At 41.5% G+C, this 15,637-nt stretch overlaps 1 protein-coding gene across 1 annotated transcript in view; it reads left to right on the top strand.

Moving 5' to 3' along the window:
* Positions 1-4,350: 4,350 nt before the first annotated feature.
* The window catches only part of REC114 (REC114 meiotic recombination protein), a 56,443-nt gene continuing 45,156 nt past the window's right edge, over positions 4,351-15,637 (top strand). Inside the window, exon 1 of the mRNA XM_080397383.1 lies at positions 4,351-15,637. This exon is cut by the window's right edge and continues 22,969 nt beyond it. The gene's annotated coding sequence lies outside the window, so the exon portion shown is untranslated.

Here is a 15,637-nt window from a genome sequence, read left to right as displayed (position 1 = left end):
GCTGGGGGGGGGACGGGGGGGGGACGGGGCAGGGGGCTTCTGTAAATACCAGAGGCCGCATTGAGGACACTGGAGGGCCCGCGGGCCATAGTTTGAGGACCCCTGGGCTAGAACATGTAGCCCTCAATCATGCACTTACTCCCAGCTCTACAGGAGGGTGGTATCACAGCTGCTTTGGTGATTCTGCCCTTCTGTTTTTCTGGGGAGGCCTCCCCAGTGCAGAAGACTCGAACTGTGGATAAACTGTACCCAGGCCAGGACTGCCTTTGCTGCTTGCGGGAGAAGATGTTGGCACCAAACCCAAGCTGACAATCCAGCTCAGTGGAAAAGAACTGGAAGACATACTTTAATAGAAAAGATCTTGGGAGCCTAATCTTTTTTGGTTAAGCAAAAGGAAGTAATTATTTGATAATAATCTCTAAGTACCTACATGGAGAGGTGGAGACTTGAACACAGAGGAATCCTCACACCAGCAGACAATAGTTGCAAAGAGGTGCTGCCTGGAACCTATACACCTTTAGGCCAGAATTAAGTTAATGATTTTTAATGTTGAGGGCAACCAACCTCTAGATTAACATGATGAAGTTTTTCGTAGATTCTCTGTCATAGGAAATTATAAAAACAAGATTCAATTTTTTTAATATATAAAAGATCTGCTTTAGTGCAGTACCACATACCAGACTAGAATCTGCAATTAATTTGGCTTAGTCCTAGATCATATCACACCGGAGGCTACAGTAAATGTTAATAATGTTCCCTTCTACATTAAGATCTGGAAAACTAGAAAAGCAAATGACCAGTAATGGTGACTAGAATGCTCACACCCTTTTCTGGGTCATTTATGAATACACTGAACTGCCTACATCCCAGAACAAATTCCTAAAGAACTCTGTTTGGCACTATTGTGAAGCTTGATCATTTACTTTTATGATCTGCTTCTTTTGTTTACCCAACTACTTACCCATGCCAGGACCCTCCCTTATTCTCTCTGTGGCTTCTTAGTACCCTCAAAAACTGGATTTGCCAAAGCCTCTTGAAAATTCAAATGAACGGTATAAATCAGATCACCCTTTTACACCATTTATTGATGACTCTTCAAAGATGCCCAAGAGGTTTGTAAACTATTAGGACTCCCCTTTACAGAAGCCACTTTGACACTTCCCAAGTAAACTGAATTAGATCATATTTATCCAGTTTCATGTCCATAGGAGGTTTCCGGTCCTCAGAAGTTCAAGATTCTGGTTTTGGTTATAGTGATCTCTTTGACTATTAAAAGATTTCCTTCTAAGCTGGGAAAAATAGCTAGCCAAGCACAGGATTTTGTTGTGCTGCACTTTTAATAGAATTGCAGCCAAATGCTGCATGTGTCCTTTATGAAACCAGTATTACAAAACAGAAATGGATTGATCTTTCTTCCTAAGAGCTGCAAATACTACTGCCACAACATCCACCTGACAATGCACCTGACTCACAACATTCCCGTTCTGTCCCTGCCAACATTGGTAAACATCAACGAGCCCTCATATACACATACTGCTCCATTACTTGAAGTGGAAAATATCTCTCCAGAGCAGAACGGAAGGAAGAACAGGGGTGTGAACATTCAAGTGTCTAAATCCTAGCTTATGTAGAAGGTATATATCATGTGGTCATGGTCAATTACTCAAAGTTTGAGCATACTGAACTGTGTACTGTTTGTTCAATCCAGCATACAATAGAATGCTTGCTTATCCCACTATATAGCTTTGCAAGTCAGCCAAGATCTTTCCACACTCTTCTTGTTGAAATCATACTATTTTCCTTATTGAGCTCTGCATTTTGCTTACATTTCTGATACTTTTCAGTGTCAGTTCTGGCATTTTGATTAAAATCAGCCTGCAGAGGAATTATTAGTTACATACCCCTGAAGCTGAGATAGTACCTTCCCTTCCTATTCCTTGGCTTCTGTCATGCTCTTGATGGAACTCCTAATATGCATGCCTACATGGAAAATTACAATGTCATATGCCCTTTGAGTCATTATGCACTGAGGGTTCACACACACTTGTCAGATGCTTGTGCCCATGTGAAATGGGAGTACATACAGAATTTTTTTTAATGGGCTGAGTATTGAGAGCTTCTATCAGGCTGGACCATCACAATTCCAGTTTCAATATGGACCTGCTTCAAAGAAAGACTCATGATGAATTCTCAGAGGTTGTCTGTTTGCTTCTCGCTGAGAGCGTGGAAGTGTGGCCTAATGGTGAATCCAAATTCAACCCTACAAATGGTAAACTTTGCTGGTGTATAACATTAATTTTCCTGTAGAAAATTAATGCAAAATAGTATTTCCCAGTCTGTGTAACTATACTGCATGGATTTCCAAGTGCAATGAAGTCAGTTTTAGCCTTTCATGTTTTACTAATGCCTTGCAGCCAAGTAAAATGACTAATAAACTGGCACTTTAAAGAACTGGATAGAGCCATTCTGAAGACTGAATAATAACTAAGCATTCATCTATTAAGTTCCCTTTAGTAGTTTTTCAGTATACACAGAATGAAAATTATGGAGCTGCTGAAGTAAGTTCACTCTATTTTGCACCAAAGATGCTTACCTTCTGTCTAGTTTCTATGTACAGAAGAGGAGGAAAAAAGGTCATCTTGCCCAGATTACCACAACCAAGTCAAGGCTGGACCCAGAATTAAAAACCTCCAACAGTCTTGCTGTCATTTCCTAGTAGTTTGCCACCATTCTGTAGCATTTTACAAAGGGAGAAAGTTGAAAGGTAAAAAGCTGAAGATCCCCCAAAATCCAAATTAGTTTGAGGGGTTCTTCCCTTATGAATCTATTCTTTCATTCTAGTTCCTCTGTATAAAGAGACCAAAGAGAGAGGATTTCCTGAAACAGGGGAAAACTAGACAGAAGTGCTCTTAGATCTGTGTTTTACCCCCAGTGAGAACAGGAAATTCACACATAATATCACTCCCATTGGTATCAGGTGGTCACTGGAACTGAATGTGCTAATGGTGGTTAGACTTTGAGACAGTTGGAGCGAATGAGCTGTTAAGGGTTAATTCAGGTTACAAGCACTTTGTATGCCCTGCTAAGGGCTTCCTTTAGCAACAGCAAATCTTTTTGTTTCGAAATGGGACTTCACAAAGGAAGCACCTCCACAACATAGATGAACTGATAGGAACCTCATCACAAGCAATGAGCTCAGCAAAACTAGGGGAAAGATAATTCCAGCAGGGGGAGATCGCGACCACTGACCTGTTGCCCACCGACTCAAGAAATCCCCCTGACCCAAAAGAAGTTGAGACTGAGCTTGAGAACTAATTAACTTGAGAAGCAAGAGAATTATTTGACAAATGGGAAACGGAGTACTAAGTAATGAAGGAGCTGGGTAATTTGTAACCAATGAAGGCTGATGTCTTTGTATGCTAAACTGTATAAACAGTGTAAAGTTTTGACAATCAGGGAGCTAGGCATTTGTGGGTTACCACCTAGCTCCCTACTTTGCACAAACTAGAATAAAGAACTACAGAATACCTCAACTCAGTGTGTGAATTGGCGCTGTGCAGCAGGGAATGAACCCGCTTATGGGACACCACCATGTGCACTGCTGGGACAATGCCAATTGCCAGTATTTTCCTCTCTACTAAAAATTCAAAGAGGGAAACCATCTGCATTGCTTAATTTCTTAAGTGAGGCACACTTGTACCAAATCAAGCTGCTAGCCCTTGTGACTGTTCACTGAAGCAAGTTTTAGCACTACACGAGATTATGAGAAAGATGGTACTACAGAGGATCTAAAAGATTTCACCAAGGTCTCTCAGCAAAGCAGTGGCAAGCCATGAACTAAAATACAGGATTTTCCTAACTCCTCATCTCATCTCATAATCAGGCCATTGGAACAAGCAATTTCTCTCCACTTGTGTGTGTTCAACACTGCCTCTTAAAACCAGAATCCAGCTGTTGTCACTGAGCTCAAAGCAGCTTTTGTTAAGCATTTCCCTAAATGCATTCCAAAACATGTTTGTTTTCACTAAACCTGATATACCAGCTGCCATGACCATTGAAACGGGAACCACCCACTTCAACCTCCATCTGATATGAACATTCTAAGTAGACATCTCTGACCAAAAAAAGAAATCCCAGGCTGGAACTTTATGGCTAGATAGCCTCACGCTTTTTTCTTTCAATGTATAAGAAAAGAGATACTAAAGCAGTATATAAAAAATTGTACACTGCGTTATTCAGAGGGCCTTATTCACCTTCAATTCCTATGCTGCAGATACTGTACACTGGCAAGTGTATGATTACCAATTGGAAATTTTTGTAAGACAAGTACAGCAAGTGGAATTTAAAAAGAAAAAGAAAGGCTTGTAGTCAGAAAAGGTAGAAGACACTATTGTTTTAAGGTTATTTTGCATTTCAGATCAATAACAATGAACAATCTCTCAGGCAAAATCAGCTAAGGTCTCAAGAGCCTCCATCAACAGCCACCTGGTCTCTGCTCCTGTAGAGCTGTACGCACCATGGGCCACTTCTGCACATGGACATCACAGACTACATTCTCTGTAAGCTGATGTGAAAACTGATGTAAAGGAAGAAAATATGAGAGCCTTCCTTAGGTAATAAAACGGGCATCCTTGAAGCCTGTGTAGCCTCTGTTCAACTGAAATATGCCACAGTCAATGGGAATCATGGTAGGAGACAGCTGTTGTCTTTCTGCCCTTGACAGAGGTCAGTCTGGAAATGCTAGAGGTGAGCGTGTTTCCCAGAAGAAGTGGCAGCACATGTATGACATAGATTTATACCTTGCAATTCCAATAATTCTGCCTTCTTGAATTCAACCCTAATTGTAGTGTGCCTCTCTGATGATTTAGAGCATTTGATTTACTGATCTTATTTTACTCTTCCTGCAATTTCACCTCTTTGATCATATCTTGCCAGCAGGTTTCCATTACCAAATAGGTGGGCTTTTTAAATAGCACAATTGCAAGTCATCATCATAAATATCAATCTTCATAACTCATCTGAGCACTCTATGTTCTTGTAATGTCATGTGTCAGGATTCTGCTGTGGAGATAAACCCCAACCTGTGTAGCTGCCAGCTTCTCGTTCCTTTATTGATTCTCCCCTATTGGCTTTAATTGAGTTTTTATACTTACCTTGTTCTTCAGTATATAAATGCCTATGAGAGACAGGAAAAGACAGACCAGGGATTTCCACTTCCTATCACCTCAGCAGAAGAGAGTGCTATGCAACACTGATTAAAATAGATGCTTTAGCGACTGAACTAGTTAAGCTGAGAACTGCCTATGCAGGTATCAAACCATGTACTACTCAAATGTCAGCAGGTGACTGTAGGAAAAAGCTTATATTCCTTATTTTCTACGGGATAGGGAAGGAGAAAGGAATAATCTGCAATTTTGCAGCACTGACTCATATGTTGAGTTGCCCATGTTAAAGCAACCTTTAAAGGGAACTTTTTTGTTTATTTTATTATACAGGACTGTAGAGAGGCTCCAGTACACGTCACTGTCCTGAAATGTTTGCATGTTTAAAATCCAGAATCACCTTTAATTTAGTATGGACTGAACTATATTTATTAGGTATAGGTTTGCAGGTACGTGTTTTAAGGATTGTGTCCTTAGCTGAGAGGCAGCCAGTGTGCCTGTAGCATCCCTGCTATTACTACTTTTACTACACGACCCTAGTCTCAGGTGGAGTGGTAGTTACACAGATCACAGTGGCTATGCCAGCATAAGGGATCATAGAGCATGTTAATACTGTAGATGTCCTCAGCATGCACTTGTGAGGCACAATTAAACAACGAGCTTGCCACCCCTGAGATAAGAGGCAGGGAGTTGGATAAGGACTTTATTTCTAGTTTTGCCTCTGGTTTTACTGGCTGATGTCTCAGTTTTCCAGTCTCTGAAAAGACAGTACACACCTAGAGATGCTTACAAGAAATCAGTTAGCTATGACTAGATACAGGACTCCTCCTCTCCCAAGGAGGAAGCTACATCTCCCTGACTTCCCATGAACTGCCAGGAGTGGTCTTTGAGATGCCCCTGGCAGACAGTCATAGAATGACAGAATCACAGAATGGTTTGGGTTGGAAGGGACCATGAAGGTCACCTAGGTCCAACCCCCTGCCAGGGGCAGGGACACCTTCCACCAGACCAGGTTGCTTCAAGCCCCATCCAACCTGGTCTTGAACACTGCCAGGGATGGGGCATCTACAGCTTCTCTGGGCAACCTGTGTCAGTGTCTCACCACCCTCACAGTAAAAAATTTCTTCCTAATATCTAATGTAAATCTACCCTCTTTCAGCTTAAAACTACTACCCCTTGTCCTATCACTACACGTCCTTGTAAAAAGTCCCTCTCCAGCTTTCTTGCAGGCTCCCTGTAGTTATTAGAAAACTGCTACAAGGTCTCCCTGGAGCTTTCTCCAATGCTGGTATCCATCTTCTGCAGCAGGCTACCACTTTCTTTCAGCATGCAGGACAGCCTCACATGCCACTTTTATTCCCTAATAACCCATGTCACAGGGCTGTGCAACTGTGGCATGGAACAGACTGTTGGTCACCAAGTGCTGCTTTGCGCTATCTACTGGCTGAAACCAGACTGAGCAACTGTGTGTCCTGGGCCATCTACTGCTAATAGCAGTGATAAATTTTCATTCTTCAAAATCATTCCTGCAAGGGCTCCTAGAAAAGCAGAAAGTTCTCATTTTAAAAGCTTCCAGAATTCAGCATAATGATTGCTCTGACACTCTCAAGTAGCACTATGAACACACATATATACTGAATTAAACTATTTCTTGTTCTTTTGGGGGTGGTTTAGATACTTCCGTTTTCCAAGTTACCAACCTGGAATTTGGCAGCCATTTTCAGGTCCGTGCAGCACACACGTATGAGTTTGTTCTGAAGAAACAGAAATTTTTGGCTTTTTTGTCCTTCTACCACTAGAGAGCAGGAGAATGGTTCTCCCAGCAGACTCCCGCAGCTCTGGCAGGGATAGCTGCTGTAAATCATCGAGGAACTCCTTATATAACTTACATAGTTTCTGAGGCTGACACTCACAGTGAAGCTGGACAAGCTTTCAATCCACTTATCAAATCCTAGCAGTTGCCATTTCCAGACAGATGAAACCAGGCTAAATATGAAGCAGAAGAGAAGAGTCCGCATCTAGAATAATGTGTTGAAGTTCTAACAGCAGTACAGGCATACAATCACCACCCTGTGTTTTACTGAGACAAGCTAGTTCTTTTTTTTTCTTTTAACATATGAGCCTAGCCTAGATTCCACCTGATAGAGATGAATATTCACTATTAAGGGTCGAACTCTGCCAAAACATACCTAGAACTAGAATTACAAGGGAAACTACATTTGTGTGCTTTGTGGTCTGTGATAAATTACTCTGTCAATATTTTTGCATAATTAGGAGAGAGATCTCCCTGAACCATGACATTTGGTTCTAGGTTTTCCTGTGTCTAAGAAATGGATAGGATGAAACTACAGCCGTGGTTTCACACACTGATCTACCAGCTGGAAGGTGCTGAAAGAGGTCTTCTTCACCCTCATGTTCTGTTCCCCCTTTCTCTTTCCTTGCACTCGTGGGACCTTCACAAACAAATACTTTTCTAATCCAGAAAAAGCATGTGTGGGGGTTGTTTTGCTTCTTTAGTTGTCTGACAGATTAGTAGACTGCATCAGTTTATTAAAACACCTGATAAGAGCCAGAGGCAGCAAAAGCAGCAGTGTCGGAGGTAGCTGGGGAAATAAAGCTTCCTTCTTTCAGTAGCAGTAACCTTTTGATCAGGTTCACTGAGACACACAAAATAGAAAGATAAGGCAGAAGGGATTCCTTGCCAGGAAAGCTGCTGAGATGTTTTCAGAAAGGAGCGCTGGAAGTCCTGAAGAACATTCTGTACTGAGCTCTGACTGGGCAGTATCAGATAGCACCTTTATAGGAGTCTCAGGACTCTTATTTCAGCAGCATACATAACTCCCTGCAAAAAGGACAGAGCAACTGTGAGTCGCCTTCCAGGATGAGCCATCATGTGAGAAAGGACAAAGCAGTGAATCACAGACTGAAGAAAGACCTCAAACAGAAATAACTGATCCAGAATGTATTTCTTACTCCACGGAACGTGTTAAGTCTTCATGTGCAGGGTCTATGTAAGATTGTCCTGCCTGCCAGTCAGCATTACCCCACAAAACCTTCTGGAAAAGGATGCTGTAAACCCAGCTCTTACAGAAAAGTGTTGCCTAGGTCTTGAGGTTATGATTAGCTCTGGCTGACTTTGCATCCAGCACTCCTGTCAGAGACATGCTACTGGCCCAAGAGCGGCACTGATCTGCTTAGGTAGAATTCCTGCAATTTTACAGTCCAAGAAGTATTGGGCTTTTTCATCTGCTATATACTTTAGAGCAAATGCATTGTTAGGTTGGACAAAGGCAGGCAGATACCAAGCAGAGTGTCTCAGCTACTCTAAAGTAGATTCAAATTCCTCTCTGCTTTGTTCCTTCACAAAAGTAGCTTTTTACACTGAAGTCATTTTCCCACCAGGTCATATCAGCAGACTGTGCTGAAACCCAAGACAGCGATTTTCTCAACTGTGATAACTAGCTAAGGTTCCACTTTACATATTGACTGACCTATTTAAGAAACAGTCAAGTCCTAGGCAGCATGCTGCATAAATCAAATGCGGCAGGCAGGGGAGCAGAGGCTTGATTCCTCCAGATAGTGAAGAATTTACATTTGCTTGTACACTTCAGTCGTAAACTTCCTTAAGTGGGCTGGTGCAATCAAGGGACAAACTATCTCCATTATGGCAATGTGCTCGAAACAAAAGATCTGCTAGAAGTCCTGACTGTGAAGCCACAGTTTCTCAGGTCTAGGATGGACAGGTCAAACTCTCTGATTTGAGCTTAGTTTATTTCACAAATTTGTTCTCAATTCTTGTTCAAGTTAAACTGAATGAAATTCATCGTAGAGATTAAAGCTAGAAAAGAACAGAGAAGGAATGAAGATCTGACGTTATCTCTGAGAAAGGAAGATGTGAAGTAGGAATCTGTCCCTAAATTTCATGACTTGACCATGTTTTAATAAAGAATTAAGCAAGACCTATACCCTGTTATTAATGAACTTTAAAGAGGATATTTATAGTTAGTACAAGAAGTTAGGTCTTTTACTTCCAATTTCCTTAGTGGGAAACTCTTTCAGAACATCCCTGGCTTGATGCTTAGAAAGCTCTTTTCCTACTTTTCAGCCTAAATTTTAATTGTGGCCAGCTTATGGCCAGTATATCTTAGCTCATACATGTTTTACGTTACTTAAATTCCCTTTGCTGCCAGTCTTGTCCTCAGCAGATTCTGTGGGATTTAGCCCCACTGTAGTTCAGATAATTTAGCGAAGGGGTTATCACTCTGCTCCATTTCTGTAGTTTCTTCTACTGTGATGGGCTACATTATGGTGGTCTATAGGAGAATCCCAGCTAAAACCAGGTCCTGCTGTGTTAGGCACTGCATAAAACATACCTTGACAGGCAGCTGTTTTTTCAGAGGGCTCATGTTCTAGACAAAGGGTCAGAGAATGAAGAGAGGATGAGAGTGGGTAGATGATTTAATCATCCCCACTAGTCATTCAGTGGTGAAGGCAGGTGTAGGGCCAAGGTGTCCTGAGTACCAACCCAGTTCAATACACCAGTGTTGTTTCTCTGTTACAACATTTTGATATGTCAACTAATTTTCCATTTGCAGTTTCACCTTGTCACTATCTATGTAATAGATAACACCTAAAGCAGCTCCATTCGAAACAGATCAGTTCACACAGTGCAGTCTAGAATGTGTATAGCTGCTTTTGTGAAAAACTTTGCTTTCCCTCCAGGGGCTTTGCAGACAACCAGCTCTGGAGTGCCTGTACAGTAGTTAAACATGAATTTCTAACTGATTCTGTTTAGCTTATCGTGGGCAGTTAACAGCACCAGTTTCAGATATTGGCCACTCTGCTGGGAAGGTGCCTGTGTATCTGAAGTGTGAGGTCAAAAGTTGATGAAGAAAATCAGTAACCGGAGTTCCTCTCTTCTGTTCTCAGCTCTGGCCATGACTCATTACCTGAACCTAGTTCTCTTTAAACTGGTATGCCTTGAGGGACTCCTCCCACTAACTCTTCCCACCCTGGTAAGTAGACCATCCTCCCCACACATAAAAATCAATCAAAAGAAGTTGGATTGCTTTTACAAATAACTTACGGCCAATAGCTTCCCCAAGCACATGTGTGACCATGTGCAAGATCTGAGGCCTTAGGATAAACAGAAAATTGGAGGTAAGTTTTCACTAAAATTAATCAGCAAAAAGTAAAAGAAAACAAAGCAATTTTGAGGGAGAATCTGCAGCGGCATTGTATTATGAAGCAAGGAAACAGTAAAATGTCTTCCTTCCCGCTGTGGTGAAATTGCACCTATAACGTGGTTTTCTGTGAGGAGCTCCTTATTATCATGGAGACATTGACAGATTTTTTTAGGTAGTTCAGAAAAAAGCAACACAAGTGATTAGGGAGCTGAAGGAATTGACTTGTGAAGAAAAATTAAATTAACAAAATTAAGTATGTTTAGCTTGGCTCAGCAATGACTGTGGGCCCACGACAGCCACCTACCAATAGCGAAGGGTTTGAATACAAGGGAGGGAAATGCAGTTTGTTACAAAGTGCTGTAATAAGAAGGAAGGGAAAGGGAATGGAGTTAAAGCAGCATAGGCTAAAAAGCCCAAGAGAGCTCCCTAACAGTGAGATATTGCTGCTACATGAACAGTGCAACTAAGAGAGACATGTTCAAAACCTGTGGAAATGAAGGTCTTGAGCACAAATGCCTGAACAGCTCTGATACACAGAACTTTGCAAACAGGCAACAAGAAAAAGGAAGCACAGGCCTCTGTGAACTTGGGCAGTGTAACATAACAAATGTGTTAGTATCAGCGGGAGGCTTGTTCACGCAGTGAGTGACAGCATCTGTTATGTAACAGAGACTCATGGTGACAGCAATGATAAAGTGTCTGTACGAAAAGGCACTTGAATGAGTCCCACTATTCTTAGTTTCCATGTGCCTGTCCTTGAGTGCAGCTGAGGAGCAGAGCCAAAATCAAGGGAGGCAACTTCTGTATAAGTATAGCCTTCAACCTCACCCATCAGTTTTCTTTTACCCACATATTTTCAATTTCAGAGCAAATTGAAAATGGTCCAACACTTGCTAATTGCTAGATCTCCCAGAGAGCTCTCACAAAAACAGAGACTAATCACAGAACCTAGCAAGGGAGCATGTGTGTGTGCACACATGTGAAGCATAGCTACTACATCTGTTAAGTTCCTGCACGTAATATTCATAACTCTGCTATAAAGCATAATGTTGCTCTAATCCAGGAATGATTTTCACCTTACATCTATAAAACATGGAGAATTACATTCCCCTGCTTCCTCACAATATTATGAACACGATAAACTATTTGTTAAAAAAACCTCAGAGATCTCTGGATGAAAGCACAAAGGGTTCATGTTTGCAGAATGCAGTGAAAGTTCTCTTTACATTAAAAACTCTGCAGAGAGTTAACATTGTGCTATGGACAAAACCTTAAAACTCTCTTTCCTACAAATTATTCCACTGCCATTAACTGGTATCTCCAAACCAAGAACAATCAACCTAGTTATTCCAATATCCAACTATTTGTTTATTCTTAGGTAGTAAAGGTATATAGCCAGTCATACTGTACAAGAGGCCTGTAGACACTCCAAGAGGTACAACAGCTGAAGTGTCAGGGACAACTGTTTTCTTCCAAAACCTCACTAGACAGTCCTTTTCAGCAGATGCTGATTTGCAAGGCTGCTGTTCTGGCCCTGGAGGAGATCAGCCAGGATATCTTTAGAAATTACAAAGTATTGAGTGCACACCTTGGAGAAAAGCAACACAGATAAAATCAGGATATCTGTTTCAGCTAAAATGTTGGGATCCTGCTTGAAAGAAATAAAATGCCTTCAAATTACCAAGCTTATCTCTTGGCCTTGTGTTTTTCCTGTGCCTTGAAGATGTCTGTGCTCAAAGCTTTTCCCTTTCTTTGGACAATAGGGGCTGCAAAGGAGCCTTTTCAGCTTGTCAGGTCAATAGTCCAAACACTAAGAAGGATTTATGCTATAGATAGTAACAGCATCAAAGAGGCCATTACATCTTCAGCCCAGTAATCCCCATTTTAAAAACTCCATTATCTGACTGGTTCTTCGTTTGCTTGTCACACAATCCTTGTTGTTGTGGTAACTCAGAAAGGAATGCTGTGGGCTTAATAGAGACAGTGACAGAATTGCCCCTGCATGGATTCAGGCAGGACAGTTATGGGCAAGACAGAAAGAAGTCAGAGACTAATAAGGAGTTCAAAGATGTTAACTGAACAACAGGAATGAAGTCTGCCAGGATGCTGCTGCAATTATTAAATACTTATCAGACCTTCCTGGGGATCAACTATTTTCTGATTTTCATGAATCATTCAAGATCAAATCCCTGACTCTCTAGTTTTTTAGTAAATCTTTCAGTGTAGGCCATAAGTAGTGAACAGATCTGTTCTCTGGATCAGAGATTGCTGAATTTCTATGGAAATCAACGCCTGCTCCTGCGATGATGACAAACTGATTCCTTTATTAAGCCGAACACCAATTACTTGTTAATATTTATATCTTCTTCTACACAATTAGATGTCTTGGCAGAACAAAAACATACAGCACCTCTCTGCTCTTGGGCCATCAGTTGTAGTCCAGTTCAAACTGGTACAAGACTCAGTGAGTTGACCTACACAGGAATGTTTGATTTATTTTGGAGGATGTGAGCTGTAACTCAGGCAGCTGCCTTCTCTTTGATCAGTAAGCTGAAGGTAGTGGGACTTATTTCTCAGCAAAAAGGAAAAGGAAGACTAACAGCCTTGTAAGCTGATCATGGCTTATCTGTGGAAGAAGCCCTTGCTTTCAAAGACTAAGAGTAGCCAAAAGAAAGAGACAAAAAGAAGCAGCTGAGAATCAGAGTGATCATTCCTGGGAAGACCCTGTCAGGTGTAAGAAAGACCATGCTCCTGAGTGCACCTATACCCAAAATCCAAACTCTACAGATCACAGCCCTTGGCAACCTAGTAAAAACCAGGTTTCTGCAGGATTAGGGAGAGATTATCACAAAGCTCTCTTACTAAGAATGTGCTGAAATAGAGAACACAAAGGAGACCAGTTATGGCACCAAATATTGTCAGATAGTTTTTAACTCTCAGGAATCTGATGCAAAGTACATTTTAAAACAGCTTTCGTAGATACAGTGCCTCAGACAGACCCAAGGCACAGGAACCATGACTAAACAGTACTTCACAACAACACTACCAAATGGGAAAACATAGCTTCTCCCTTAATAAACAACTTCTGTAGTGATTCTCCTGTATGGGACTGAAAGGACTTGTCACTCAGCTGTAGCATCTGACTGAAACACAGACTTTCTCTTTTGGGGAATAGCCCAATAGTTTAGTCTTGACTCGAAGCAAAGCATCCTGTGGAGCAGAAGCCAAGATTCAATGTCTACAAGGACAGCTCAGGAGCAGTCTCTGGAAGAGCCTGTAAGATACGAAGACACTAGAATGGTTAGGAATTAAGTCAGCTATTTGGTTGCCTCAAAAATAAATAGTTAGGAATTAAGGAAGACAAGATAGCCCCGCCTCAAGCTGCTGCATGTATGAAGGAGGGTAGAAACAAGTTGTTTCCTTTAGGAAAGGTTCCCATTCATTCGTTAGTAAAACATATGTGGTGGGATGGATGCAAATTCTCTACTGCTGCTTAATGAGTGGCAGCTGGTATGCATCATGGACTAAAGAGATGATAGCTGAATTTTCATGACTGGAGCTCAGAGTAGGGGAAGGATCATCCTTCATTGACTCCACTGTCACCTTAACAATGATGTGATGCCTCTTTCTGACTGCAGTGTTTTGGATACCATGCAGCCTCAACAAGAGTGATTTATTACTATGTGCTATTCATTTACTCTTTCCTGTGAATTTACAGGAAACAGCAGTTAAAGAAATGGGAAGATAAACCTGGATTTCAAATTGTTTGTGACAACACTCTGGAAAACAACAGAATTGCTTTACCATAACATGCTTGCAATGGTCATGCTGCAACTGGCTTTAGTAGATTCATTTCATTTGAATAAAGGGAACAGCAAGCCCGCATTCACAATGCCAGCCAGCACTGTGTGAGGAGATGTGAAAGTAAGCACTCACCTATTAAAGACAGATCACTACTCAGGTTGTAGTGTCAGGGTCCTCAGAGCACCAACAGGCCTTAATTGCCCCACCAGCCCTACCCAAGCAACTTCTGCTCTTTACTGCAGAAGACTATTCAAGCTCGGGCACGCACATCTGGCTTGAGCTATGTTGTAGGTGTACCTGTTTCCATGCTTGTTCCCAAGTTGTTATTTGGCTTTCCTGGACTGACCCTGAGGATGGCTGGACTCTTAATGGAATCTGTTACCATCACCAGCCCTGCCCTGCTTGCTCAGCTGAGGTACTGTGGGACTGTGCCCCCCGTTGGTGAGGATGCTGCCCCTGCCTGTGCTGTGGTCTCTCAGGTGCCACCTTGCCCATCCTTGTGGTACAGCCCTGCTCTTGCTGCTCCCTGAAAGTTTGTAATTTCACCTACAACCTCCTTGTGAGGGCAAGGTGTGTGTGGATGAGAAGGATAGGGATGCTTTTGGGTGGAATTAAAGAAGCAACTCTTCTGTGATTACTTTCTCATTCATAGCTCTCTCCTTTTGCATAGATTCCTCACATAATTAACTGTCAGTTACAAAATTATAGTCTCAGAACTAACTAGGATGGGAGATGTGATAAAGAGTGTCTTACAAATTTGGGATAGTGTTAGAAACAAGACAGAGCAACTACAGAATAGCACTGGTAATCAGTAATCAGAGCCTTGGGAATAAATCTAGTTTACATTGCTTACATCAGTAGAGAGCCAGAACCAATGTCTTCTTTTGGTTACTGGATAAAGAGCGTTAAATCATTTCAGTTCTGCTCCCAGACACAAACTGGCTTGCCTACTAAGAACTGGATGAGCCGTGGAAAGCAAACCTCCCTTTATAGAGGCACATGCAAGGATAGGACAAGTTTTTCTGCTTGAATCATTTCATAAATGTGTAAAAATCTGGAGTTCTTCAGGGCTCTTTGGTATTTATCATTACGAAAATCATACATACTCAATTGAAGTGTTTTAATTTGAAAAAAGGACCAAGTTTTTGGGCAGATGACCAATCTGAAGGATGTGTATGCCTCAATTTCTTATATTAAGCTTTTCACAACATAGATATGAACTGCTTACAATGGGATGTACCTCTGCCTAAGGTATTAAAGGATGAGTATAGGCACTGAACTATGCTTCTATTCCATAGGTTGATTTGCCTTCATGTTATATTGACTTTAAAGTAATGAAATTATAAAATCTCAGTACAACTGAATGAAGAAAATATTGCTAATGCTGCAGAGCTCACAGCATATTGTACCCATGTCTCACTCAAGCATGTGAATTGCAATGATGCTCACTTTCCCAGCAGTCTTCCTCCTAGGAAGCTTAATATA

This window comes from Falco punctatus, assembly GCF_963210335.1.
Source record: "Falco punctatus genome assembly, chromosome: 7".
Taxonomy (NCBI): domain Eukaryota; kingdom Metazoa; phylum Chordata; class Aves; order Falconiformes; family Falconidae; genus Falco; species Falco punctatus.
The sequence above is the reverse complement of the archived record's forward strand: the minus strand, read 5'-3'. Positions and strand labels throughout refer to the sequence as shown.